Source organism: Podarcis liolepis (assembly GCF_965112155.1).
Source record: "Podarcis liolepis genome assembly, chromosome: 5".
In the NCBI taxonomy this organism is placed as follows: Eukaryota; Metazoa; Chordata; class Lepidosauria; order Squamata; family Lacertidae; genus Podarcis; species Podarcis liolepis.
This window is the reverse complement of record NC_139556.1, coordinates 33992878-34020784: the sequence shown is the minus strand read 5'-3', so window position 1 is coordinate 34020784 and position 27907 is coordinate 33992878. Positions and strand designations below refer to the sequence as shown.

The following is a 27907-nucleotide window of genomic DNA, read 5'->3' as shown; positions in this document are numbered from 1 at the left end:
GACATGAAGAACAAGAGGAAGGAGAGAGGGAGAATTAAATGACAAATTTCATTAACATATGTAAAATTCTCCACAGGTTTGTTTGTTCCAGAGTTGACATTTCTTCAGCAATAATATTAGGTCAAACCCAGCATGCCATCAGCAGACTCATTTGGAAGATAAGCAAATTCTCAAGTGAATTAAATGATGGATGGCGAATAGAGGAGAGGCAACGTTCGAGGGACAAGCTCTGCTTCCAGAGCACCAGCAGGGGTTGCTCCTGAGTGAAGAATGGGACCGTGTCACGGAGGGGAATGGAATGAATATGTAAGGAAGAGACCAGATCATTTGGGATTCGTTTAAACCACAATGTCAGATCCTATAAATCTGAGGACTTTGCATATTTCCATATTTATATATGAAAATCTCATGAATTGGCTTAAAGGCAATTGAAATAAAAACAGGACTGTCAGAGCTTGAAAAGTGCCAGCAAATCTCTAACAGACCATTTAATACAAATGTATGGATCTGAAGAAGCTCTGAGCAAGCAGAGGAATTCAGCATGCACTAGGGATCTGCAACTGGCTTTCCTGCTCTTGAAATCAACTGTGTGTGTGTGTGTGTGTGTGTGTGTGTGTGTGTGTGTGTGTGAGAGAGAGAGAGAGAGAGAGAGAGAGAGAGAGAGAGAGACTGTTCCACAGAATGTAGGTGGGTAGAGAAATTGGGAGGAACATTCCACTAAATGTCTCCAGGGTAAGGAGAAATTCTCCAAGTTTCTCACCATTAGCTGTGGTGAAGGCTTTACTTCTTCACGCCCCCCTCACAGTAGCAACAACTGAATTGGCAGCCTGGCCACCATTTTGTCTCCTCCAGTGCCCTGGGTCTAATTCTTGGATACTGCATGTGCATGTGTGTGTGTGTACACATGCATGGTAGGGGTGAGAATGAGGGAGAATACCTGGGGGACATTTAGCAGAGCATCAACAAATTTCTTAGACAAAATGTCTGCTGTGTAATTTTGGTTAAAACCTAGATGGGTGCTATCACTTTTTGCTCCCTCCAAAATTGCAACATGGTCTGGTAATGGGCAACTCACCTCTCATAACAAATTATTGTGTGAATTAGAAACCTGGCAGGTTACTGCTTGGTAGAATGGAATCAGGAATTGGTTGTTTACCTCTCCCGCCAATACACACACTCACAATCTCCAGGATCAAGACCATAAGACCTTAAGAAGAGCTGAGACCATATAACACCAGTCCTGAAAGACCTACATTGGCTCCCAGTGCGTTTCTGAGCACAATTCAAAATGTTGGTGCTGACCTTTAAAGCCCCAAACGGCCTCGGTCCAGTATACCTGAAGAAGCATTTCCACCCCCATTGTTCAGCCTGCACACTGAGGTTCAGCACTGAGGGTCTTCTGGCGTTTCCCTCACTGTGAGAAGTGAGGTTACAGGGAACCAGGCAGAGGGCCTTCTAAGTAGTGGCACCCTCCCTGTGGAACACCCTCCCATCAGGGAAATAAACAACTATCTGACTTTTAGAAGACATCTGAAGGCAACCTTGTTTAGGGAAGTTTTTAATGATTGATGTTTTATCCTGTTTTTAATATTCTCTTGGAAGCCACCCAGCCAGATGGGCAGGGTATAAATAATTTTTATCATCATCATCATCATCATCATCATCATCATCAAGAAAATGGCCCATCTAGCTTAGAGTCCTGTTCTTTCATTGGCCAGCCAGATGCCTATGAAGAACCTACAAGCAGGACCTGAGCATAACAGCACACTCCCCACTTTGGATTGAAGGCAGGATGCCTTCCCCAAAGGCATCTGATTGGCCATTGGGGGAAATGGGATACTGAACTAGACACACCTATGGGCTCATCCATCAGGGCTCTTCTTATTCCTGGAGAAGTCACTGAGTGGTCATTAGCGTAGGGCTATTCTTAACAGCTCTTTGCTTAGGATCATGGAAATGGTGAGTTGGAAGGGACCTCAAGGGGCATCTAGTCCAACCCCTGGGCAATGCACGAATCCTGCCCACGAATCCTGGGTGGCCTTGAACCTCCAGCCTTTTGGTTAACAGCAAGGCGCACCGACCTGTTGTGCCACCGGGAGGAGGATTGCAAAACCCTGTTCCATACTTTTTACCAAACTTTCCTTAGCAGCACTTCAGTCACCGAAGCACAGGTAAGTCCCCCTGAAGGTAAACGTGGCACTGTAACTTAAAATAGCGCGTTGGGTGGATTGACGTCACCACCCCCTTAAATTATCTAGCGGAGTTTGCTCAGGAAGAATAGGTTAAAATATGGCAAAGAACCTTTCTTTTCCATGCGCCTGGTAGCTAGAAGGCAGCATCTGCAATGCGGGGGGGGGGGGGGATACAATGTGACATTTCCCCCTTAATTGACACCTTTGACTCTGTCTCCATTTGTCACATCAGACTACTTATTATAAGAAATGACACATTATAAATATTACAGAGATTCATTTTACATCTGGGCACCCTGATAATAAAAGATATCAAAATCACTACCTTTAGAGCAATTACAGCCCATTGGCCCTCCTCTCGCCTCCATCACTTGCTGCCACATAAAGGACAAGATATGTGCATAATGAGATGTTCCACTACTGTGGGGGGAGACTTAAAATTAAAAAAGTGTTTTGAAAAGCGCACATTTGTTTAGAAGAAAGCTAAGATGGGCCGGGGTGTAGGCTTGGTTTTCGTAGGCGTCTCTTAAGTCATTTCTTTTTGCCAGTTCAGACTGAAATCGGGCCAACTAACTAATTTGCAAAAGCAGCAAATTGCTGTCCTAATTCACGCAAATTCTTACCACCGGTTCCACTGAAAAAGGAAGTCTGCCTCCTCCCCCTTTTTTGCAAGGAGTGGCAAGGTGCTGATAAAATGCCCCAAAGCAGAGAGTATTTGATGCTATAGCTGTCTGCCCATTTTTGCCTTCCATTAAGTGCCTTGGCTTTAAGTGATGCCAGGTTTGCCAGCTAAGAACTAAGGGCGGAAGGCAAAATAAAATAAATCACTCTAAAGCTGTGTCCGTGCAATGTATTGTGATAAAAAATAAAATCTTGCAAAGAACCCATGTGTGAATTTCCCAAGAACTGCTTCAAATCTCAATTGTTTCATCCTAAATTGCATTTTTAAATTGCATTTGTACCCTACCTTTTCCTCCAAGGACTCAAAGTGGTGTGCGTGTTTCCTCTTTTAACCCCCACAACAACCCTGTGAGGTAGGTTAGGCTGAGAGGCAGGGACAGGCCCAAGGTCACACAGCAACATGGGCGCCGACTCCATGGGGCCTGAGGGGGCCAGAGCCCCCTAAAAAAATTGTTTTGGGGGCTCCGCCCCCCCAATAATCTCGGGCGCCCCTCCAGCAGAGTGCCACCGCCGCCCCTCCCCCAGCCCAAAATACACAGGGTCGGGCTGCATGCCTCCTGCCCTCCCTCCCGAGCAAAAGCTCCACCCAATTTCCTTCGGAGCTGATTAATAGGCGCAGCACGCTCTCCCCTATTCGCTCACGAGGAGGCGGCGCCACTTTATCTGCATATTCATGAGCTTATTTATTATTCATGAGCTTTCCCGGCCCCCCCCCCAATATTTTTTATAAGTCCGCGCCCCTGCCCAGCGAGCTTTATTGCCGAGTAGGGATTTGAACCCTGTGCTCCCAGGTCCTAGCCTGAAACTCTAACCAAGGCTTCCTCAACCTTGGCCCTCCAGATGTTTTGAGACTACAGTTCCCATCATTCCTGACCACTGGTGCTGCTAGCTAGGGATCATGGGAGTTGTAGGCCAAAAACATCTGGAGGGTCGAGGTTGAGGAAGCCTGCTCTATCCACTACACCACACCGGCTTTCTACATTTTCTTTAGGAAAATCGAAGCAATGCTGACGTAGTTATTTCCTCTTCCTTTAGTGTAAATGGGAGAAGCGGACAGGCTGAATGGGGAAAATATCGAAGAGAGAATCCAGCTCTCCTTCCACCTTGGATAGCGTAAGCCAGCAGCAAAGAGGAATTGGCAGGTCCTCTGCCATAGACTCTCAGCAATTTCGGATTGCTCTGCACGTTTGCCAAAAAACCTTAAATGTGACCTGCGGAGCCAAAGGTAAGTCTTGGTCTCCTCTAGGGGTGCCAGGACTGTCTACCTCTGGCACGCTGTGTATTCTTTCTTCCACACTGTTGACAGAATGTCTAATGGAGATTAGGCTCAGGAAGAAGATGCCTTTCATACCTTAACGAGATGTGGGGACAATTCCAATTAGATGGAAAAGGATCTATCAGATAAGACGGGTCTTTTCTTCTTAACCCTTACTGGAAGGAATAATGAAGCAAAACCCTTGTTGCTTTTTTTATTTCATCACTTCTCCAGGTGTTGGAGGAGTTCCAGAAACCATCTTCATGGCTGTTGTGACAATCTAGATAATGTAAATAAAAAGAGAGTCTCTCTCTCTCTCTTTGGTGTGCTGAAACTGAGCACTCAGTGCCCCTTTGAGTTCCCCTGGATTATGCTAGGCTTCTTCATACCAGCATTAAGCACTTTTTCAATTAAAGTTCATTTCTGGATGAGTAATTCCTCCAGCCCAGGCATATCCAGACCATCTGGTCCATCTTTGCTTTCGGCTCCATGCTGGGGCTGCATCTATAGGTACAACTTTGATCGAGGCCAGTGACACAAATGTCATGGGGACCTTTGATGAAGTCAAAGGGAAGAGTGTGCCAGAAAAGAGGAGGAAGAAGGGGACAGCTGGCCCTCCGAAGCAGCAAGGAACGGGCAATAAGAGAATGATGTCAAGGCTCATTTACTTGCGCTTTGTTTGCTCGTTTTGTTTTGCTGCTCAAGTCTGGTTGAGAAACAATCTGCAAAAATTAGTTAGCATTGACGTTAATAGATGGAGAATGTTTCTGCTTCAAATCTCTGCTTGGCTATGTAGGTAAGCTGCTTCTCAGTGCCCACCCACTATTACTCTGCAATATGGGCATAACAGTAATCTAACATGTAGAATTGGAAGGGGCCATGAGGGTTATCTAGTCCAACCCCCTGCAGTGCAGGAATCTTTTGCCCAATGTGGGGATCAAACCCACAACTCTGAGATTAAGAGTCTCATGCTCTACTGACTGATCTGTCCAATGTGGCAGGGTTTTGTCCTGGGCCTATTGTTGTTAAACATCTTTATATATGACTTGGATGACGGAACTGAAGGGATGCTTGTCAAATATGCAGATGACAGTAAACCAGGAGGGGTAGCTAATGCCACAGAAGACAGAATTGGGATTTAATAGTTTCATTCTATCATAAATTCCTTGACGGGAAGTGTAAGTACCATCACAGCAGAAGCTCTTTCCACACTCCAAACACTGAAACGGTTTCCCCCCGTATGAATTCTTTGGTGGGAAGTGAGGTGTCTACTCTGACAGAAGCCCTTTCCACAATCTAAACATGGATATGTTGTATTTATCCTGTACAGTCGTACCTTGGAAGTTGAACGGAATCCTTTCCAGAAGTCTGTTCAACTTCCAAAATGTTCAGAAACCAAAGCACAGCTTCTGATTGGCTGCAGGAAGCTCCTGCAGCCAATCAGAAGCAGCGGAAGCCCCGTGGGACGTTCGGGTTCCAAAGAATGCTCACAAATTGAAACACTCACTTCCGGGATTGCGGCGTTGGGGAGCCAAAACGTCCAAGTACCAAGGCATTCAGGATCCAAGATACGATTGTACTAATCTCCTCACCTTTTCTATTAATGTCTATTTTGGAAACGTTTTGTATTTCCTTAAGCACTCAATTTGTGCAGCTGCCTCCACAGAGCGACAAAGCTCGAAATACAGTCATGAAGTTGCTGGAGCAGCCTGAAAGAAATGAGCAGATGAAATCATGGGTGGGTGGATCCCATGACACATATTCACCATGGCATTTTAAAAAATGAAATAAAATAAAAATAAAGCCTTGATAGGGAAGAGGAGGAAATGTGTCCACAAATAGAGACAGCATGAGACTTCATGTCAGACCAACCGAAGGGTGATTTGCAGTTCTTTTGCAACATCCAGTCTTTCAAAGAAACAATCTGGAAGTGAAGCTCTAAACAGCGAGGAAACGGCGCCTGCTGAAAAGCAATGGCTTCAGCAAATCTAACAAGCCATGTGTGGTATTTAACACGAGGCAAGTCAAAATTCAGGTTTACCCTTGTAGGGTAGGGATTGCTGCTTACTTGAAATGTAAGGAGTGGGGATTGAAATGAAGATATATGGTGCTTTTTAAAAAAGGTTATGAATATGAGCTTTTGCTAAGATCTGTGTGAAGTCCACCCCCCCTTTAAAACCAACTATCTTAGAAGGTTAAATGCTGTCTGCTGTGCTGCTGCTTTGAGGGCCAAAAGAAAACTGCCCAAGCATGCTGGGATATGCAATGATATTTGCTCAATACCAACTCAGCCTCTTTGCAGTTCGGAGTGTGTTAAATTCAGGCTCACTTTAAAGCACATCATGGCATTTACCCAAAGTCTGACATGGACAGGGAAGAAGTAGCAAGTATGAATTGTCCCTGTGGACCTAACTTTTTGGTGAAGGCACCTGCTATATATTATTGCAGCTCACTTGTCTTGCAAACTCTGGTATAATTTCCCAGGACTCGGATTTCATGGCCTTGTGGGCTGTGCCATGTGAACTATTCCGTGGCTGCAAAGAGATTTTGCTTGAATGTACCACTGGAACCTCTGGTGTTAAGCCAAAACATCTTCCACAAAGCCCATTGCCTGGAGTTGACTACTCAATTAGCAATGCAGTGTGTTAACTAGAAGTGCAACAATCCCAGAGCCATTTCACCTACTGTCTGATTTTTGCATAAGTAGAAAAATGAAGCGTGAAGAAAAGATAACACTTATCCAAACATGCAACAGACACAAGTCATGGTCCTGCAGCCCACTGCATGTCCACTGCTTGTCTGCTTGTCTCCTCTTTGCCACATCAAACACCTTCCCTCTGGTGCGGCACAGAATGTGATCTATTTTGGGCCATACCCAGTTTTGTGATCCAAAAAAATGTGGTTTTGATGCCCCAAGGTTCCCAATCATTCTCTTGCTTTATTTTTTTCTGGGTGCTGTCAAGCAATCCCTGTAGAATCACAGAGCTGGAAGGGATCATGAGGGCAATCTGGTTCAACTCCCTGCCATGCAGAAATATGAAGTTGCATTCACTTTCAATCTCTCTTTTCTTTTTCTTTGAAACACCCTGCTCCAAAATCCCTTATCTGGACAATGTCAACACGATACACTGAGAAAACAAACCAATTCTCATGGAGAAAATATTTGCAGCCAAGAACAAGTAGCACCCTAGAACAGGGAAGAACAACACGTTTCAAGAGGTGCACAGCAAAGATTTATTTTGTAAAACGCTACATCCTCTGTTCTCCCAAGGAGGTCTATGGCTTGAGAAACGCAAAAAATAACTGTTTTACACAGTGAATATTTGTATGCTTCCTGAAATAGGTTGTTCTCTACTGAGTACAAGAATACCATTACGTACTGGTATACTGCATATAATCACAAGAGCTTTGAACCCTGCCCTGTGGCATAGGGACAGCCAGGGCATAAGTTTTAGCAGACGTGTGGCGTGCTGTTGGCTATCTGCCCCCATCAGCAATATAGCCTCTCCGTTCTGCACTAGCTGAGTTTCTCTGTGCTCTTTGATGAATACGTGCCTTCCTCTTCCGCTCTCCATCTCATGAACTTGTAGCAATCCACCTTCAAAACCCATTTGGCGCATACCCTTCCTTATCTGTGAGGGTGGGTGGCAAGTGTGGAAGATGTCAGGAAGGTGTGGGGAGCTGCTTTTCATCAAGCTCTGCTGGAGTATGGCTGCAGGAGGGGGGAAACGCCTGTAAGAATCAACAGAAAACATTGATGTTTACACTTCATCAGTTAAGAATTGCCTAGAGTTATCCAGCTGTGTCTTTATCATCAGCTGGAGCATTTCTGTCCCACAAAGAAGCATCTGCAAGAATAAACATGTATCTGTTCTGTTTGTTCTGGTTTTTTTGTTCGTTTTGTTGTTGGTCTATTATGGTTATAGGGAGCATACGACTCTCTTGTTATAACAGCTCCACTGGCTATTGGTCTGTTTCTGGGCACAAATCAAAGTGCTGGTTAAGCCCTACATGGCTTAGGTCCAAGCTCTCTGAAAGATCAGATTCCCTCATGCAAGCCTGCCCAGGTTTTGAAATCTTCAGGGGATGCCATTCTCTTGGCATGTTTGGTAGGGATGTGGAACAGGGCCTTCTCAGTGGCTGCTCCCAGACTTTGGAACTCCCTCCCTAGAGGAACTAGACTGGCTCCCTCTTTGTTCCAGCAGGCTTTTGGAACTGATTGCTTTCAACAAAAGGGCTTTTGCCATGCTGTTTTTGTTGTGATTATTGCTATGGTTTTAGTAGATTTTATATATGTAAATATTTTTAATTAAATCCATGTTTAACAGTTTTTAAATGATTTTTGTGGTTCTTATTTCTCTCTCTCTCTCTCTCTCTCTCTCTCTCTCTGTGTGTGTGTGTGTGTATAATATATATAATTAAATTTTCTGTTTTACATTTGAAAGTACTCATTTATACATCCTTAAGATATCAATTCCTTTCTTCTCTTTCTCTTTCCATGGTTCATTTTTCATATCATAAATCCCTGCATATTTTACATAAGCTATACTATTCAGTATTCCATTACTCCATCCATCATAATTTATTTACGCTGTTGAATTTATTTTAATGCTGCCAGCCTTTTCAGCTGTACACAGTTATTTCCCATATATTCAATAAACGTTTTCCAATCTTCTCTAAACACATGTTCTTCTTGTTCTCTTATTCTATATGTTAAGTCTGCATGCTGTGCATATTCTGTCAACTTAAGTTGCCACTCTTCTTTAGTTGGGACCTCACTCGTTTTCCATTATCTGTAAGCAACCTTGAGTCCCATCAGGGAAAAAGGTGAAGCCTATTAAAATGCATAATAATCAAAGGTCTATGGCAAATATTTCATTCCTTAATGAAAAACAAGCAAAACTGGTTAGATATTTATACTTCCATTTAATTTTCTTTCTCAACAGATGGATATCGGAATTAACTTAATTCTGGGCTGCTTTTGTGTTGCTGTTGCCTGTCCTTCTTCAGAGACAGATACAAATGACTTCAAGAGCAGAGACAGGTGTGTCGGCATGGTCCACCCGGCAGAAGGAAAGCAATGGTCTCTCCAGCATCATTGCCTTGTGACGTCTCCACTCATCGTTGCTTTCAGACGAGAAGCGAAGCCAGCCTTGCTGGGAACATCCTATTTAGTATGCACATTTCAGGAATGCTGTTGGCATGGCAAGTCTTTAGGAAGAAAAGTACAAGCACAGGCTTCTGCTGAGCGGCTGAAATGGGTGCAATGTTTTGTTTGTCCATTTGTGGGGTTCTTGGCAAGGCTCTTATATGCAAGAGTCCTGTCATCCACCCACCCAGCCATCCAGCCATCCATATTTATTCCCTCTTTGAACTTCTGACCCACCCTTCACCAAATGGTCCCAGAGGGTGAGCTACAAAAATACCACAATTAAGAACAAGTGCAAGTTTCATCAGAATAATAAGATAACACCACAGAACAACCAAAGAGGGTGGTGCTGTGGTCTAAACCACTGAGCCTCTTCAGCTTGCCAATCAGAAGGTTGGCAGTTCGAATCCCCATGACAGGGTGAGCTCCCGTTGCTCAGTCCCAGCTCCTGTCAACCTAGCAGTTTGAAAGCACGCCAAAAGTGCAAGTAGATAAATAGGTACCACTCTGGTGGGAAGATAAATGGCGTTTCTGTGCGCTGTTCTGGTTTCGGTGTTCTGTTGTGCTAGAAGCGGCTTAGTCATGCTGGCCACATGACCCGGAAAAACTGTCTGCAGACAAATGCCGGCTCCCTCGGCCTGTAAAGCGAGATGAGTGCCGCAACCCCAGAGTTGTCTGCAACTGGACTTAGCCCTCAGGGGTCCTTTACCTTTAGCTCAAAACAGCGAATAAAGAGGTGTGCCTTGCTCAATAATAATAAAAACATACAGGGATGGTGCAAGATGACCTCATTCCACACCCACAACCTAGAGGCCACCACAAAGAAGGCCTTTTCACACTCCTCTGCCCCTCAAACCATAGAGAGTGGAGACACTGCCAACAAGGCCTCCTCTGCCAATTTAATACCCAGGCAGGTTAATGTGGGAGGAAGCACTCCTTCAAATATTTGGTGCCCAAGTCTCTTAGGGCTTTATAGATCAATGAGCTCAACATCCTTAAACTGAGCTCAGTGGTGAATTGGCATTCACTGCCTCACTCAGGGTTGTGAGCAGGGGGTTGGAATAAATGACCCTTGTGGTCCATTCCAACTCTACAATTCTATGACCAAGCACAAATTTTCATGCAGAGCAGGAAAATCTCCCTCCCTCCCTCCCTCCCTCCCTCCCTCTCTCTCTCCCTCCCTCCCTCTCTGGGATTATAAAACTTGCTGTGAACTTCTGTAGCTGTTATTTCACACATGCACACACAGCCTTCCTTTTGATCCACTCATCCCTGTGCTGAGGACAAGAGCAAGCCCTTGCCAAGGAAGCCATCTGCTTTTGTTATGCCTCAGGGCTCCCATCCACAGTCACCTTTCAGCACTGGTGGTATGTTTCTCTTCTTCATTAGTCATGGAGTCTTGGCAGACGGTAGGAAGATCAATGCGGTTGGCTTACCAACGGCAAGAGTTGGAATCATTGTTGGAGGACATTCTCCCTTAAGGCATTTTCACAATAAAAACCTCCCCCCTCCCAATTTTGAACGTCTTTGAGGCTGTTTTTGCATGCGGGGCATGTATGTTGTCAACTGAGGGATACCAAGCAAATCGGAGGTGTTTTCAAACAGAGCGCGTGTTATTGACTATATTGGATTCTTTTATTGTCACACTGCAGATATGAGGAATGAGGTGGTCCAAAACACATCCGAGGGTGCGGGGCTATTATATTGACTCCCCTCCCAGAAGCAATTCCACTTCAGCTCTGCAGAAATAGAGGTGAAAGGAAGGACAGCTTGGCTTCAGTGGCTGGCCCAAAGCCCAAGGGCTTCTGGGTAACTGTGCCACCTTCATTCCAGCAAGATACCAGCAGGGAGGCGAGAAAATAAAAATATCAAATTTCCACTTGTTCTAAGGAATTCTGGTTCCCCTCTAAATCTACCACCACAGTGTGCAATGTCTCTTGTTTACAGGACAGGTGTACATGTAACAACTGTGGCAAGGAACCCTCTCCCTGGCCATCACGTTTAATACTGTGAGGGTGACGACTGTGGTCCTGAGAGTCTCCTCATCTCCATCTCACATTGCTGGAGGTGTCTAGGGCAATATCATGCCACCCACCTCCTTCTTGCGTCTAGGAGGCTAGTGAACAAAGAAAAAAAGGAAGATTAATTGGTGATAAATAATGCATTTTGCTCACACCTAAGGCAGCCTTGGCCTCCAAAAGTGCTCGTTTCTCCAGTGACAAGGAACTATATGTTAATAGCTATTTGTCACCCATTGTGGTGCTTAAACAGCATGAACAGAACAGTATTCAGTTAATATGTCTGTGCCAGAGGCAGGCTCTCTCTCCCGCCCCCCCCTCTACTATTATGTCTTCAAAAAAACCCTGTTTCTCTCCTGTGGTGACTGTTCACAGCAATTATTAGAAGTGAAACAATTAGCAGACATTAAATGTTCTCATTCCAGCAGGCCCCCAAACATGCAGCATTCATGGAAGGGCTGGTCCCGAGACAACCAAGATTATACAATATAGAATCAGTAGGCTCCATTATTACTATGCTTAAAATAATTTTTTTTAAAAAAAATAAATCCCAACAATTCAGCCCCCTTCCAGGCGGAGTAGAATTGCAAGTGATGGTTAAACAGCATAATGTTTAAATGAGAGTTAATTATTACAGGCCATTTGGATTTTAACGTCTCCTTCTGCACAGTATGTAAATGTAGGCTTGGGCAACCATGTGAGTTGGCTTTTGTCTTCTGGTGTTCTGAATAGTGTCTGCACCAGCATGCTCCATAATGCTGCACTTTCCAAGACAATTAAAAAAAAAAGAAAAAAGCAGCAAGCTGGCCTTTCTGGTCTCAGTATGTCTCCACATTCTTCTTTGTGTTAGAGCGGTGCTTGACGTGTGAAAATGGCCTCCCTCTCTCCCCATAAGCTTTAAGCACATGTACCCTTGTTGTGACACCACCAGGTTGTGAGCCCTTCTCCCCAACAGTAGCTTCTGGAAGTGGAAGTAAAAAACAACAACCAACCAAGAGGGTAGACAATAAAGCCTTGCATATTTTGGACCCTACTGGTCCTCCTTTTGTGAAATGTAGAGAACGCTAACTCAGAATTCAGATGCGCCGTCTCTCTTATTTCTTATGCCAGAAATGAATTTTGTCCATTCTATTATTTTTACACCTCTGCTTCCCATTTCTTCTGGGGTTCCTATTTTTGTTGCATAAGAATAAGTGTTCCTGGAGAGCAGAGAAAGAACCTAGGAAAGTTGGTCAAAACATCAGGGCAGAGGTGGCCAAACTGGTGCCCTCTAGAAGTTATTGAACTCCATCATATTTCTTTCATTTTTCATTTCACTTCTAATTTGTATACCGCCTTTCTATATTGCTATGCACAAGACGGTTTATAAGCTGAAGAAACAACAAACATAATAACAATCTGATCCAACACAGAAAGCCATAATAAAAACATAACATTAAAATAAACAGCATGTCAAATAAAGTAATATTCAACCATCTATTAGAATATAATAGTACACAATACAATTAAATATCAGCAGATAATAATTAAACAGAAATTCAGTCTCAGTAATTACAATGAATAATTACTAAACTATAATCAATAAAAATAACAGCAAGTCACATTGCATAAATGACCACAATACATATGAAACCAAGTAAAAGGATTAAATGGAGAAAAACAACTTATTAAATTATTTTTAAAAAACCACCCCTGAACTCCTCTTCTCTCTTTCCAGCTGCTTCTGCTGTTCTGGCCAATGATCATGTTGGTCTGGCAATATCTAGAAGGTGCCATGTTAGATATGCCTGCATTAAAAGATTAGGGAGGCTGATGAAACACATGGATGCTATTTTGAGCACATCAGTCCACTGCCAGCAGACCTGGCCTGGAACTACTTGCAAGGAACCATTCCAGCCTACTGTGTGAAGTATAACTCAGGAGTGCTTATTTGGGAGAAGGGAGGATTTGGGTTTGACTACCTAATTTTCATTTCTTCAAACATTGCATACACAGAAACATTGCTATCCTTTGAAATTTACACTTCTCTGAATATTGCAAGGCAGTTCACCAACACCCCGAATGTGTGCAAAAATGTGTGTGCATAAAAACCCATCTATTCCTGAAAATAACATGCAAAATGGTATTATGTTAGGGAACGTTGCTTGCAAAAATGTTTATATGAGACAAAACTGAATATTCAACTGTGTATATTAAGAGAAAAGTGAACTGAAAGTCTGAGGAATCTTCTGGGAGTTGTTGTTGTTGTTGTTGCTGCTGTTGTTAGCAAACTGATACGTAAATTTGGGAAACGGAATTTAAGACTGGGAAACTGAGCAGCCAAAACTGATAGAGAAGCCAAAATCCCCCTTGGCATGAGACATCTTGCTCTGGTTCTGTGGCAGAACCCACAGCACCAAGGAGAGCTCCTAGCCAGCAACTTTCTCCAGTGGGGTTGGAAGCAGACAGAGATCTTGCCTCCTTTTGAGTCTCTTGCCTCCAGCCTACCCCTCCTTTGCTTTGCCACTTTGTTGTGGAACTAGAGCCTTATAAAGGGTCAACTCTCCAGGCAGAAAAACAGCTCTCCTATTCTCCATGTAATGCATTCCCTGCACTGTTGGACTAGCAAGACAGTGTGAGCAGCACTCAGTGCTTTGGGCCCTGAGGAAAGCGGTAATGAGGATCCCAGTTCTGGCTCTATGGGATCTGGTGTTGTGGGATCTGGTTTGGCTTTCTCTTGCTCACCAGCCTCAGTTCCACCATGCCCTTGATCAGCAGCATCAGTCTCAAAGCTAGAAACTCCATCCAGCTCCTCAGGTGGTGCCTCTGACTCAGTGTCCTGGCCACTCCAGGGTCATGACATGGCAGGCTGCAGCACCTGTAGCTGATCTAATTGCAAGGGCCCCGACCTTAGGCTTGTCACAGTTCCCATTGTACTTTGAGCATGTCTGTTCATGGACAGGCACTATGATCTGCTGTTCATGCAGCAGGCAAGGGAACTGATTCATGAATGGAGCCATTCAATACTGGAGTTGAGAAACCAATTCCCTGGTCAAAACACTACTTGCGAAGAGATGTACCCCATCCTGACATTTCAAGGAGCATATGTTTGCCAGGCAATGTTCTTTGTGATGTCTGCACAGATGTTGGAAGGAAGTCAATGCTCCTTTAATGGCTTCCCTGTAACAGAACCTGGAGGTTCTAAGCCAAAAAGTGTTGCATCACACACCAGCTGTTCTTGGGACGTATCTCAGGAAAACAGCTGTTGATGTAAACATTGGCGTCAGTACCAAGACCTCTCATTGAGGCTACTGATTGTCATGGCAATAGTTTTAAGATTATATTGTCCATGGAAGACCTTAGTCAGACAGCTGCCTTATGCCTTCCTTCTTGGGCATCATTAAGCTCGTTCATTAAGCTACTGATAACCTGACAGCTGATGCCAAAACAAAATGCTGTTGTCTATACACTGCAGGAGGGGGGACTAGACCTGAGGAACAATATGAGGCCAGGTTGTTGTTCCTCCCCAGACTCATGTCCCAAGTTTAACAGGTGGGCAGGGGTACCCACCGGACAATACAATGGCATCTGGAGCCTGCACAGTTTTTGCCTGCACAGTTTGAAATCAAACAGGCTAAAGCACAGTCTGCAAAATGCAGGTGATCATCTGATCATTGGGGCTTGGGAAGCCCAGTGGACAGCACTTTGCAGGTGCTGTCGATCAACTCATTGGCGTACCTGCAAACTTCCTTTCCTCTCAACCCCTCTCAAATGTACCTGCCCTATACCTGATACCTTATATGACGTCAGGTGTAGGTGGGTTTGGCAGAAATGACCTCATGTGTCAAGGGGCCTGGTGGCCTGTCTAGTTAGGCCTGTGGCCTGGAGGTTCCCCACTGCTGATAACCTGGATCTGTAAGGACATAAGAGAGCCCTGCTGGATTGAACCAAAGGCCCAACTAACCTAGCAGTCCATTCTCACAGTGGCCAACCAGTTGCCTATGGGAAGTCTGCAAGAAGTACAACAGCACTCTCTCCTCATGCAGTCAGCTTCATTGGAGGTTCCTGAGTGGGAGAGAAACTGTTCTTTCTCCACTTTCTCTACACCATGCACAATCTTATACACATCTATCATGTCCCGCCTTACTCATATTTTTTTCTAAACTAAAAAGACCCAAACGCTGCAACCTTTTCCTCCCATGTGTGTTGCTCCTTCAGTTTGGTTGCCCTTTTATGCACCTTTCCTAAGATACACTTTGTTGAGGTGAACTGACCAGAACTTTGCTCAGGATCACAAGTATGGTCACACTAGAGATTTGTATAATAACAGTATGGTATTGAAAATTTTTGTTTCAGTCCCTTCCCTAATGATCTCTAACATGGAATTCACCAGTGTTTTCCACACTCTGTCAGCCACCCCAGCTCTCTTTCCTGGTCCAGACTCCTTAGGCGTAATTTTGCCGCAATCTGCATAATTTTACTCCTGTGGCATTTGTGCTGCCCTTTGGTTTGGTTCTTTTGTCAAGAACCCCAGGGTTATTTTCCTGAGTAAAAATGGCTGCTTTTAATTCCTGCGCCTTATTGCATGCTTCCCTCCACCATTGTTAGACTAAAAACCCAGCAAGCCACCAAGCAGGGAAACCTAATGCCTTCCAGATGTTATGGACTAGAACTCCCATCATCTCTGATCAGTCATAAGGTTGGTTGGGGCTGCTCGACCCAGTGTTGGGGAAGGCCGGGTCCTCAAATTTCCCAGTTTACCAAAGTGGAAGTCTAAGCAGGATATATTTTTCAAAGAAAGCAGACCGTCGGAAAGATTTTTTTCCTCAGGCATTTCTTGCTTCCCTCCCCCACCCACTTGCCAGACGCTCAGTTTGTCTCGCAAAGTGGTGTCATTATGAATGCATCAGGCAATATCACACATGCAGCCTTCATTTAGCCTTCCAAGCTCAATTACATCTGAGGATGTCTTGGGGTAATTAAGTAATATTAGAACCTTGTCTTTGGCCATCTTTTTTTTATATAATGCAGTTTTCAGTGTGTTAAGCCTCATGCGCTCACCCAATCACAGCCCGCTTGGAGTTTGTGAACCTCTAATGCACTTTTGCCATGAATGAGGGCTAATTGCATTTCTGAGAGATGTCATTAGTGGCAAATTCGTGCTGGCTTTCAAGAGTTAGCACACGGCAAGAAATGTTCCCTCAGGCAACTAGCAAGCAGGTTTTGGTGTCTTCGGGTGTCTTCCCGTGTAAGAGTTGGGGTGTCTAGGCGACGTTTCGACGAGGTCTCACTCGTCATCTTCAGGCTGGTGCTTTCGGCTTCTTGTTACTTGTTATATATATGGGTGTTGTGGGGGTGGGATTGCAGAGACAGACTTTTTGGTAAATAGGCTGAGAAGAAGCTAAGAGCTGGATGTAATTGTCAGTTAATCATTTGGGAAAGGGGAGTGTACCTATCTGATATCAGTGCAACTCTGGGATGTTATAGCCAGCATGATTGCTGCTTTTTCTTTTTCTCCAACATGGTATCCTCCTCATCAACCTTAGTCAACATGACCATGCTGTTCCAGTCCACTCCCGACTTATTTGGGATTCACAGAGACTCAGGAGTTAAGGCTGCCTATCAAGGTTCTTGGAGTGACTATATTAGGATCTTGGGAGGCCAGACACACCACCCTTTTGGATCCCGGTAGTTATTGTTGAGCAGTGGCCACAGCAGGGATGGGAAATGGAGGCTTCTCTTGGGCCTCTTGCTCTGCTTGTTGCTGCTGTTAATTCCTGAGCTAGCAAACAGAGGGCTAGCTACTACACCGGTAAACAAATATTGGTAAATATGTTTTCTCTACCTTGAAAGTAGTAGTATGTACAAAGCAAACAGGTTTTTAATGAAATCCCTACTCAAATGCATACCTACTCAAATGCATACAAGGCCTTGTGTCTAATAAGGAGGCTGGCATGTCAGAAGCGAGACGCTCTGTCAACGTAAGGTCAATTTGCTGGTCCAAGTTTGAGGCCCGGCTGTTCTCTGCGGCATACACTATAGCCTTCTTTGGTGCCTTTAGGGTTGGCGAGGTGGTAGCAGAAGCTACCTCAGGTGGAATAACGCGCAGCCTCCTCCTGGAGGACGTGCAGGTGTCCAGCTCAGGCGGGATGGTGCGGGTGCATCAGTCTAAGACAGACCAGGGCGGTAAGGGCACCATAGTCCAACTCATGGCCTCCAGCCAGAAGGGCCCATGCCCAGTAAAGGACACCAGGCAATACCTTTACCTTAGACCTCCCAGCCCTGGCCCGCTCTTTACTCACGAGGATGGATCCCGATTGATGAGGCACCAGTTCACCAGGGTACTTCGCAAAGCTATAGATGCCTGCGGTTTCCCTTCCAAAGACTACGCAGCACATTCATTTAGGATTGGTGTGGCCACAAGGCCGCACACTTGAGCCTCCCGGCAGACAGGACCAAAGAGATGGGCCACTGGAAATCTAATACCTACAAAAGTTGCATCCGATAGTATTCTGAGAACGCTCCGCTTACCCGTCTTTTCTTTTCTTTCTTTAGTCTTAGCTGTCTCGGTAGTCAAGTGTGGATTTGTGGCCACAGTATCGTGCATTGGGCCCGCCTACGGACAGCAAGTTCTGGCTTCGTGCCTCACCTGGGCTACCATCGTGGGTGCGAGTTTCCTGGTTTTCAAGAAGGGGCATGCGCTGGCAAGAACTCATGCCACTGCTGAAGGCAAAAGCTGCGCTGTTGGGCCCCCCTAACATGTTCAGTTTCTGTTAATTGGTTCTCGTGGGAAACTTGCAGATTCTAGCTTCACCAATTAACTCAAGCTGGTGTCAATTTACTCTTGGCAGAAAGCCCAGGTCTGCTTGACCTAGAAACTACTCACTCTGATTGGTTAACGAGCAGCACTCAACTCTGTTATCTAGGATTGCTAGCACAGTTTGAGTTGAGGTGTGTTAGGAGTTAGAAGTGCTGTGTATGGTTTTGAGAGAGAGAAAGAGAGGATTTATTTTGCTTTTATTTGTATGCAGAAACTCTGCTGGTTTTATTTTTTCCTTTTAATAAATCCTGTAAATAGTTATTCTGAGTCTAGCTGACTAGTCATTACCGCCGCAACTAGCTTCCTCGCTGTGCAGGAAAACTCTGCTACGTTTGGGCTAAAGCCAGTAGGGCTATGCCTGACACTTCAAAGTTCCATGAGGTTATGGGCATTGTGCTGCCAGCCTGAGTTGCGGTGGTGTCAGCATCAACGGCGTTGGTTCCAGTAGTTCCAGAAGTTGTTGGACACTGGCCGGTTCCTGACTGTGGTGAGCTGGTGACGCAGTGGACACAAGGACAACAGCTGCAGCGTGTGAGTGCTGGGTGCTTTAGTTCCTGTTTTCTCTCTCGGTGGTCGTGAGTAGCTGGTTCCGGGTTCCAGGGACATCGCTCTCAAGATGGCCTCACAACCAGTTCAGATGGCTTTTGAGCGTCTGAATGACTCCAATTACTTGCTGTGGTCGGAACGCATGCAGGCAGTGCTGCAGAGGGATCGTCTCTGGCAAGTGGTGAGTAAGTTTCCTACGAAGCCTGATGATGAAGACCTCGATAAAGACCAAAGAGCAAGGGCCACAATTGTCTTGGGGCTGGAAGATTCCCAGTTGCCGTATGTGAGGGGAATCAAGACAGCTAGAGGTGTGTGGCAAGCACTTAAAGAACTCCATGTGCGTGAGACAGCGGTTTCCAAGCTGTTCATTCGCAAGGCATTGTACAAGGCAATGTTACAGCCTGGGGTTACAATGCAGGAACACCTACACAGTTTACAGTTAAAGTTTGTTGCGCTACAGGAAAGAGACTGTGCGTTAGACCAGCAGGAGAAGGTGGCTATTATTTTGAGTTCTCTCCCGGAAAGCTGGGATAATTTAGTTTTGTCTCTAGAAGGCATACAGGAGCGTGATTTATCAGTCAGTTACGTTACTGGGCGTTTGATTGAAGAATGGCAGAAGAGGCAAGAAAGGTCGTTGGCTGCAGAGGCTTCTACTGGTGGGCGGTTTGGAAGGAGTTCTCATGCCGTGCCAGAGGTGAAGCAAGAGCAGCGTACCGGTGAGGAGTCAGCGTTTGCTGTTAGGCGTTGTTTCCGATGTGGGTCTTCAGCGCATCTAAAACGACAATGTCCGGAGTTGGTCAAGTCTCAGTTGCTGGTGCAGGAGCAGAGACGAGATCAGCAGCAGCAGCAGCAGCAGCAGCAGCGTAAAAAGAAATTCTTCAAACAAAAACTGTCGGCTCGGCTGGTGACCGCCAAGGTCAAGATTGCTGACGAGAAGCAAGCTGTCTGGGTGGTCGATTCGGGAGCGTCTCACCACATCGTAAATTCAGATGAATTGTTTGTTTCCAAGAACTCAGCACAGCGCAGCCAGGTGGCTCTAGCAGACGGAAGTACTTCCGAAGTGATTTCGGGGGGCGCAGTTTTTGTTCCTTGTCTTCGTGAATGCCTGCAAAATGTACTTTGTGTGCCGTCATTAAGGAGCAATCTGATGTCTGTAGATTGTTTGCTAAAAGCTGGGTTTAAAGTGTATTTTGAAGGAGACAGTTGCATTATTAAGAAGGCTGGTGAGATTTTAGGCACTGCTAAGTCAGAGGGAGGCTTGTTTTGGCTTAAAGCAGGATCTCAAGTTGCAGCAGTAGTCAGTAAATCTCAGCCTGCAGTGAATAACAAAGCTATACATGACAACTGTGTGCACTTATTGCATAGGAAAATGGGGCATGCTTGCTGGAAAAGTGTACTAAAAATGTCTGAATTGGCTGATGGGGGTAATTTAAAGAGTTGTAACAAGTACCTTGATTGTAATGTCTGTAAAAGGGTTAAAACCCACAGAGTCTCTTACCCCAGAAGTGACAGAGTTAGTGAGGCACCGCTACAGCTGGTTCACATGGACGTAATTGGTCCATTTGCTGTAAGCAGGGGTGGATCGCGCTTTTCACTAACAATTGTGGATGACGCTACACGTTATTCTTGGGTTTTTCCCATGAAGAACAAGGGTGACGTGTTCACTAAGTTTAAAGGCTGGGTGGCATCTGTGGAAAGATTTCTGTCCATTAAACTCAAAAGGATTCAGACAGACAGAGGTGGCGAATTTATGTCAAATGCCTTTAGAGATTGGTTACAAAAGCGTGGCATTGGGCATAGAAAAACGAACGTTTTTTCCCCAGAGGAGAATGGCGTTGCAGAGCGAAAAAACAGATCTTTACAAAATATGATGTTTGCCATGCTTGATGATGCTGATTTGCCCATGTCTTATTGGGGGGAGAGCATGCTCACCGCGTGTTATCTCCAAAATAGGCTCTTTCATCAAACAATAGGTACAACCCCGTACTTTAAATTGTTTCAGAAAAAACCCAAAATTGACCATTTGCATGTGTTTGGATCAAAAGCCTGGGTATTAATTCCGAAACAAATGAGGAAGAAGGGAGATCCTAAGACCAAACAGTTAGTGTTTGTGGGTTACCAGGAGCTGGGAAAAGGTTTCCGTTTTGCTGAAGGGACAAATGGCATTGTGATCTCCAGGAATGCCAGTTTTTGTGAACATAGTGGCTGGGAGAGACTACATGCCAATACTGAGGTTTGGTTTGAACCTTCCCAGGAGCTTCATGACTCTGAAGGTAAACACAGAGAATCAGAGTCTGAGGGGGAGGAAAGTTCAGATAAGAGCTCTCAAGGAAGTGGAGTTAGCCCAAGACCAGTTGCTAAGCAACAAAAGAGAGGTCGTAGTTCTGAGGAGGAAAGTGGGTCAGAAGAAAAATTTTCTCCCAGAAGATCTAAAAGACAAAACAAAGGAGTGCCTCCGGTGCGTTTTTCTCCAGATACTGCAAATGTGTTTAGTGTAATTGCAGAGCCCAAGAGTTTTCAGGAAGTGTTAAAGTTACCAAAAGAGGAGGCAGAGCTCTGGAAACAGGCAATGGAGGAAGAGATGTCCTCTCTGAATGAGCACAAGGTCTTTACACCAGTAGCAGCGCCTGAGGGGGCAAAGATTGTAGGCTGCAGGTGGGTGTACGAAAGACTTAGGCCCGGTTAGGACATATCTAGGGTTGGAAGTGTGCTGGGCCCAAGATGGCAGCTGCCTAATTAGTCAGCAGAACAAAGTTAAGCAACTACTGACTACATACAGGATGCAGGATTGCAAAGGGGCAGCGGTGCCTATGGATCCAGGTTTCATAAAAACACTTCACATAGATGAGAGTCCTGAATTTGAACATCCTGATGTATATCACTCTGTAATTGGAAGTTTATTGTATATAGCACAGTGGTCCAGACCTGATATTAGCTATGCAGTAGGCATATTAAGTAGATTGGTCTCAAAACCCACACTAAATGCCTGGAAAGGGGTAAAACAAGTTCTGAGGTATCTCAAACAGACAATTGGCTATATGTTACAATTAAATTCTTCTGAGGATGAAATGTTGAGTTGCTACTGTGATAGTGACTGGGGAAATTTGCCAGATAGAAAATCTGTCACAGGACTAGTTATAATGGTCGGTGGAGCTTTAATCAGCTGGCGGTCACGCAAGCAAGACGTTGTAAGTGTGTCATCAACGGAATCAGAGTACGCCGCATTGAGTGAATTGTGCAACGAGGTGATTTATTTCAAGCATTTGTTAGCAGATTTAAATGTAAATTGTGGAGAACCAGTACAAGTTTACATTGATAATCAAGCTTGTATAACCTTAAGTAAAACAGAGGGTTTCAAATCGCGTTCCAAACATATCTCTGTAAAATACCAAAATGTACGTTGCTGTGTACAAGACAATATAATCACATGTACTTATGTATCAAGTGAAGAAAATGTAGCAGATGTGTTAACTAAACCATTGGCAAAGATAAAGAACAAGCGAATGTGCAAGGGTTTAGGTTTGCTGGAAAAATAATCTCCTACATAGGTGTATTTGGTGTTAATTGTTCAGCAGAATCTGTGAGGGGGTGTTCAGTTTCTGTTAATTGGTTCTCGTGGGAAACTTGCAGATTCTAGCTTCACCAATTAACTCAAGCTGGTGTCAATTTACTCTTGGCAGAAAGCCCAGGTCTGCTTGACCTAGAAACTACTCACTCTGATTGGTTAACGAGCAGCACTCAACTCTGTTATCTAGGATTGCTAGCACAGTTTGAGTTGAGGTGTGTTAGGAGTTAGAAGTGCTGTGTATGGTTTTGAGAGAGAGAAAGAGAGGATTTATTTTGCTTTTATTTGTATGCAGAAACTCTGCTGGTTTTATTTTTTCCTTTTAATAAATCCTGTAAATAGTTATTCTGAGTCTAGCTGACTAGTCATTACCGCCGCAACTAGCTTCCTCGCTGTGCAGGAAAACTCTGCTACGTTTGGGCTAAAGCCAGTAGGGCTATGCCTGACACTTCAAAGTTCCATGATAACATTCTAATCATTCAGCTGGGGGCGAACGACCTGGCTAGCAGGAAGAGTGTGGACTTGTTGTGGAACGTGAGAAAGGTCTTGGACGAGTTGGCTGCCTTATAGAACAATCCTGTTCTGGTCCTCTCTTTTGAAGAGAAAGGTTTGGCACAGTGCGCATAACATTATGGCCATTGAGAAATCCAGGAAACTCTTGAATCGCGCGGTAGCGCGCAAAGTGCATTTTATGAATGGCCTAGTTATATCTCATGATGATATCCAGATTGGTGACCAGACCCTATTCCGGGATGACGGCGTTCATCTTTCAGATCAGAGAAATGACATATGGCTGGCTAACATATCCAATAGTCTTAGGGATTGGTTGCAGCTGTGAGGGTATTGGCGACGAGCTTTTTGGCTCGGGTGGCAGTTAGGCATTGGAATGTGTTGTTGGTGTTTCGGGGGGCAAGGTGTGGCCATTGCCTTCCCCGACAATTTGGGTATTCCGCTAAATGAATCCGGCGGTCATGGATCCTGTCCGATGCCCGTGTGGCGGGGAGCCATGGCACGACCCTCGGTGACATCAGGAGAGAGCCTATAGTTGGATTAGCATCAACAGGCTCCCCCTCCTGGTGGTTAACCCCTCCTCAGACTCACCCCTCTTCGAGTGGGTGGAGTCTAATGTTCCGTGGTCCAATGCCTAAGCCAATACCTTCTCCCATGCTGTAATCAATAAAGTTGTGGCCTTTACCTTACCCATTAACATTACATTCTGTGTCCACGTGTCTTTATTCCCCAAGCGAGGATCGGGTCCTCGAATCACAAACAAATATTGGTAAATACGTTTTCTCTACCTTGAAAGTAGTAGTATGTGCAAAGCAAACAGGTTTTTAATGATATCCCTACTCAAATGTCTCTTGGAGGAAGCTCTTCAAGACTGGTGGAAACTCATACATGTTGAGAAGCCTGAATGAGGTATCAGGACCAGAGCAGAAATAAGAGAGAGTAGTTTGGGGTGTGTGCATACTGTCAGGTTAGCAGGGATTATGCTTCTCTCTGAAATGTTGGCCTCAGAACTCTTGAGGTGGGTATGCATACAAGGGCCTTGTGTCTAATAAGGAGGCTGGCATGTCAGAAGCGAGACGCTCTGTCAACGTAGGAAGTGTGCACATACTGTAAACTCACCTCACACTTGACTCTAGTCACACCTCGCTTTAATGAGCACTTTTGTTTCTGACCCATTTTATCATCTTTTGGCATTGACGCTGTAACATCCTTGCAGGAAGAAGAGGACTGTGAAAAGTTCTTTGGCATATACTTCCTTTTAGAGTTGTCTTTTTAAAAGAAAAGAAAAAATATTGGCACCATGTTTACCACATTTATAAGCAGAAAGCTTGGAAAGGAAAGATCCAGCTGACTTAAAGATGCAATGAAATGCTTTTGTGAAGAAGTCTTACTCTTTATTTCTTTAAAGGGTTTAAAGATCAGCTGGGCTTCACATAATTATAACTATATTCAGAAAAGGACAAGGTTTCTGTCCCTTCAAGAGCTCCTCTGTTAAGTTGTGGGTGAACATATCAGACGACACAGTGATTCTTCAAACAGCTCTTGTTTATTCACAGGCCAGGACAGAACTGAACTGAAGGGTTCAGTCAGCCTGCTTATATAGAGCTCCAGTACAATGTAACTGTAACAACTTTCTAAAACTATCCAATCACTGAACGTCACTTTTGATCCCTTATTTGCATAACTATCTACGGTATCCCCCTGCTGGCCCAGGGTGAGAACTTCAGTACATAACACCCATGGAAGCAGAAGTTCAGTAAGTGGAACCGTGTGGCCTCAGGGCGGGCAAATCCTTTCCTGAAACAGCACAGAGTTGCTACCAGACAGTGCAGACATTACTGAGCTAGATAGATCAACCCCTCAGAGCAGCCTAGGTGGGGGAAGAGAGGGGAGATCATTCTGTCTGCCAAGCAGAAATGTTTCTGCTGAGAGAACCATCATAATAGTTTGACATTGAATTCCCTCCATAGGTTTTTATCTACTTGACATTTTCTATTAATATTAAAGCATTCACCACCACGTTAATCCTAGTCACCAAAATATCTGCTCTAATATAGAAGGCCTTTTACTAGTTTTAATGTGTAATGTTTTATTGTGTTTTTATATATGTTGGAAGCTGCCCAAAGAGGCTGAGACAACCCAGTCAGATGGGAAGGGTAGAAATAAAATGATAATGATAATACCAGTGATTTTTCTGGGGGTACTCAAGGGTACACAGTACCGGCACTTTTTTCTTTTAATAGAAGAAAAGCACTGATTCTTCTTCTTCTTCTTCTTCTTCTTCTTCTTCTTCTTCTTCTTCTTCTTCTTCTTCTTCTTCTTCCAAAAAATGTTCATGCTGGGGCACCAGGTCAGGCTTCCAGGTTGAGATTTTGAGTTGAACAGAAAGGAACATTCTCTTTCCCCCAGGATGGTTTTCCCCATCATACCATTGGTGGAGCTTTTCCTTCTTCTTTGATATTCTTAAGGGTGACAATCTCCCTTTAAGTTGCTGCTCAGATATTAGCATTCCACATGCACCCGCCAACACAGGGCAGGTTTCGCTTATCCTGGGTTTCCTTCAGATACGGATCCATCAATCCTAGCACCCAGTTGTAACAGGACAGTCACTAAGGATCTCTGTCTGCAACATGCGCAGAATCGTTCTAAGCTGATGCACAGGCAATATTGTTAGAAATGTCTTGATATGACCAATTTCAACAGGGACCAGAGAACGGGATGATTTTTCCTAGTTATGTTTTGGGCTCCCCACACAAACTTGCCTGAGCATGTGGACCATATCGTGAGCAATTCCCCCTCACCGATCAACCACAGTCTTCAGTCTTCAAAGGGAGGCGAGCAGTTTTAACCAAAGTTTTGTCAGGAAGACACTTCCAACTATTGTGGTTTTTGTTTTGTTTTTTAAAGTGAGAGCTTCACCCAGGGCCGGATTTAGGTTTGATGAGGCCCTAAGCTACTGAAGGTAACATATGTCCAGCTGTCCTTTGTCAACAACAAATTGTCGCTGTTTTTTGTGTTGAATATATGCTATATGGTAATTTATTGACCTAATAGGTATCTAAAGCCATTTTTACATAACAAAATATGTATTTTATCAAAGTAATTGTTATATTTTGGAAATGTACATCCAGTTTTTCCCCTTTAATTTTTTTTGGGGGGCCCCCAAGAAAATGGGGCCTTAAGATATAGCTTGTTTAGCTTATACCTAAATCTGGCACTGGGTTCACCCCAAATCAAAATTTATTTCTTTTATTTTAAAAATGGAATTAGCTCCCGTATCACTTTAACTCAGAACACTTGAGGTTGCCCATCTTTATTTCATACTCTGCAATTACATGTTCCTGTTGCAGACTCCAGTACTCGCTAATTACATTTAATGGGACTAAAAGTTATAATTACCCTGTAACCTTGTGGAGCATGGATCTGGATTTATATCCCCCTTTCATATATATTAAAGGCGTGTGCTCTCTTGAATGGAGTGGCCTGACCCTGACCTAAAAGCTAGCACAAGCTTGTTTGGGAAAGGCTCGCGAGATGCAGAAGCTGGAGCTTCAATTAAGCACACAAGATCCTATTGTCTACATTACCAATATTTGCCTTAGCTGAGAATATCGGGAAGAGATATTATTCCGTCTGTGCTCTTTGCAGTTCTTATTTCTCACACATTTCATGCATTTATATGCCACTTTCCCTTGAAGCAGCTCAAGGTGGCACCCACACCTCTTTTCATCCTCACAACAACTCTGTGAGGTAGGTAGGTTGAGAGGTCATGACTGGCCCAGGGTCACTCAGTGAGTGAGCTTCATGGCTGAGTGGAGCTTTGAACCCTGTTCCTCCAGGCTCAAGCCCAACACTCTAACCCAGGCTTCCTCAACCTCGGCCCGCCACATGTTTTTGGCCTACAACTCCCATGATCCCCAGCTAGCAGGACCAGTGGTCAGGGATGATGGGAATTGTAGTCCCAAAACGACCATGGAATACATATATAATCTGAATATATGTATACCACCCTGTGTAATATGGGAAATTATTCATGGCCTTCCTCTGCGGTGGAACGCTTTGATTAATTGCATTAACTAATTAGTTTATAAGTTCTTAATTGTACGATTAATGCCCTAAATAAATAAAAATACTGAGATGCCTAGGTTCTTGTTAAGAGTGGGGAACTCTAGGCTAGCTTTTGCCAACCCGGGCCCCTCCAGATGTTTTGGACTACAACTCCCATCAGCCCCAGCCACTGTATCCTGGTTGAAGTCCCAAACAGGTGGCAAAGGCTGCCATAGGCTGTGACATCACTAGAGACCTACAGATGGGCAAATCTGCCCATTGCTATTGCTATTGCTCTCAGTTTTTTTTTTCAGTTTTCCAATGTGGCAGTTCAATTCTCCTCATTTCCATAACACTTTGTGCATATCTTCAAAGTGCTGGTGTTGACCTTTAAAGCCCTAAACGGCCTCGGCCCAGTATACCTGAAGGAGCATCTCCACCCCCATCGTTCTGCCCGGACGCTGAGGTCCAGCGCTGAGGGCCTTCTGGTGGTTCCCTCATTGCGAGAAGCAAAGCTACAGGGAACCAGGCAGAGGGCCTTCTCGGTAGTGGCGCCCGCCCTATGGAACGCCCTCCCATCAGATGTCAAAGAGATAAACAACTACCTGACATCCAGAAGACATCTTAAGGCAGCCCTGTTCAGGAAAGTTTTTAATGTGTGATATTTTAGTGTATTTTTGGTTTCTGTGGAAGCCGCCCAGAGTGGCTGGGGAAACCCAGCCAGATGGGCGGGGTACAAATAATAAATTATTATTATTATTTATCATCATCATCATCATCATCACCTATCTGTCTATCTGTCTATCTATCTATCTATCTATCTATCTATCTATCTATCTATAATCTATCTATCATCTATCTATATCTATCATCTATCTATCTATCTATCTATCTATCTATCTATCTATCATCTATCTATCTATCTATCCTCATGAAAATGTGTACGCACTGTGTTTGAAGAAACCTATAAGCTGGAGAGAAGCCCAGCCTTTGTTAAGACAAAAAGGCGGGGGAAGCCAGCACACTTGCAGGCTCGAATTTGCCAGCCTATGGTTAGAAGACGCAGGAGCCTTGACTATGAATGATATTGCCATCTTAGAGTAACCCATCAGCAAAACGCAGGCTTTGTAAAGCTGAGACGCGCT

The 27907-nt window shown here is 44.5% G+C and overlaps 1 long non-coding RNA gene across 1 annotated transcript in view; it reads left to right on the top strand.

The window, feature by feature from the left end:
• The first annotated feature begins 3707 nt into the window (after positions 1–3707).
• The window catches only part of LOC310706885, a 525877-nt gene continuing 501677 nt past the window's right edge, over positions 3708–27907 (top strand). The window contains exon 1 of the long non-coding RNA XR_014526219.1: positions 3708–3808. This is a non-coding gene — a long non-coding RNA (uncharacterized lncRNA). The remainder of the gene's footprint in view (positions 3809–27907) is intronic.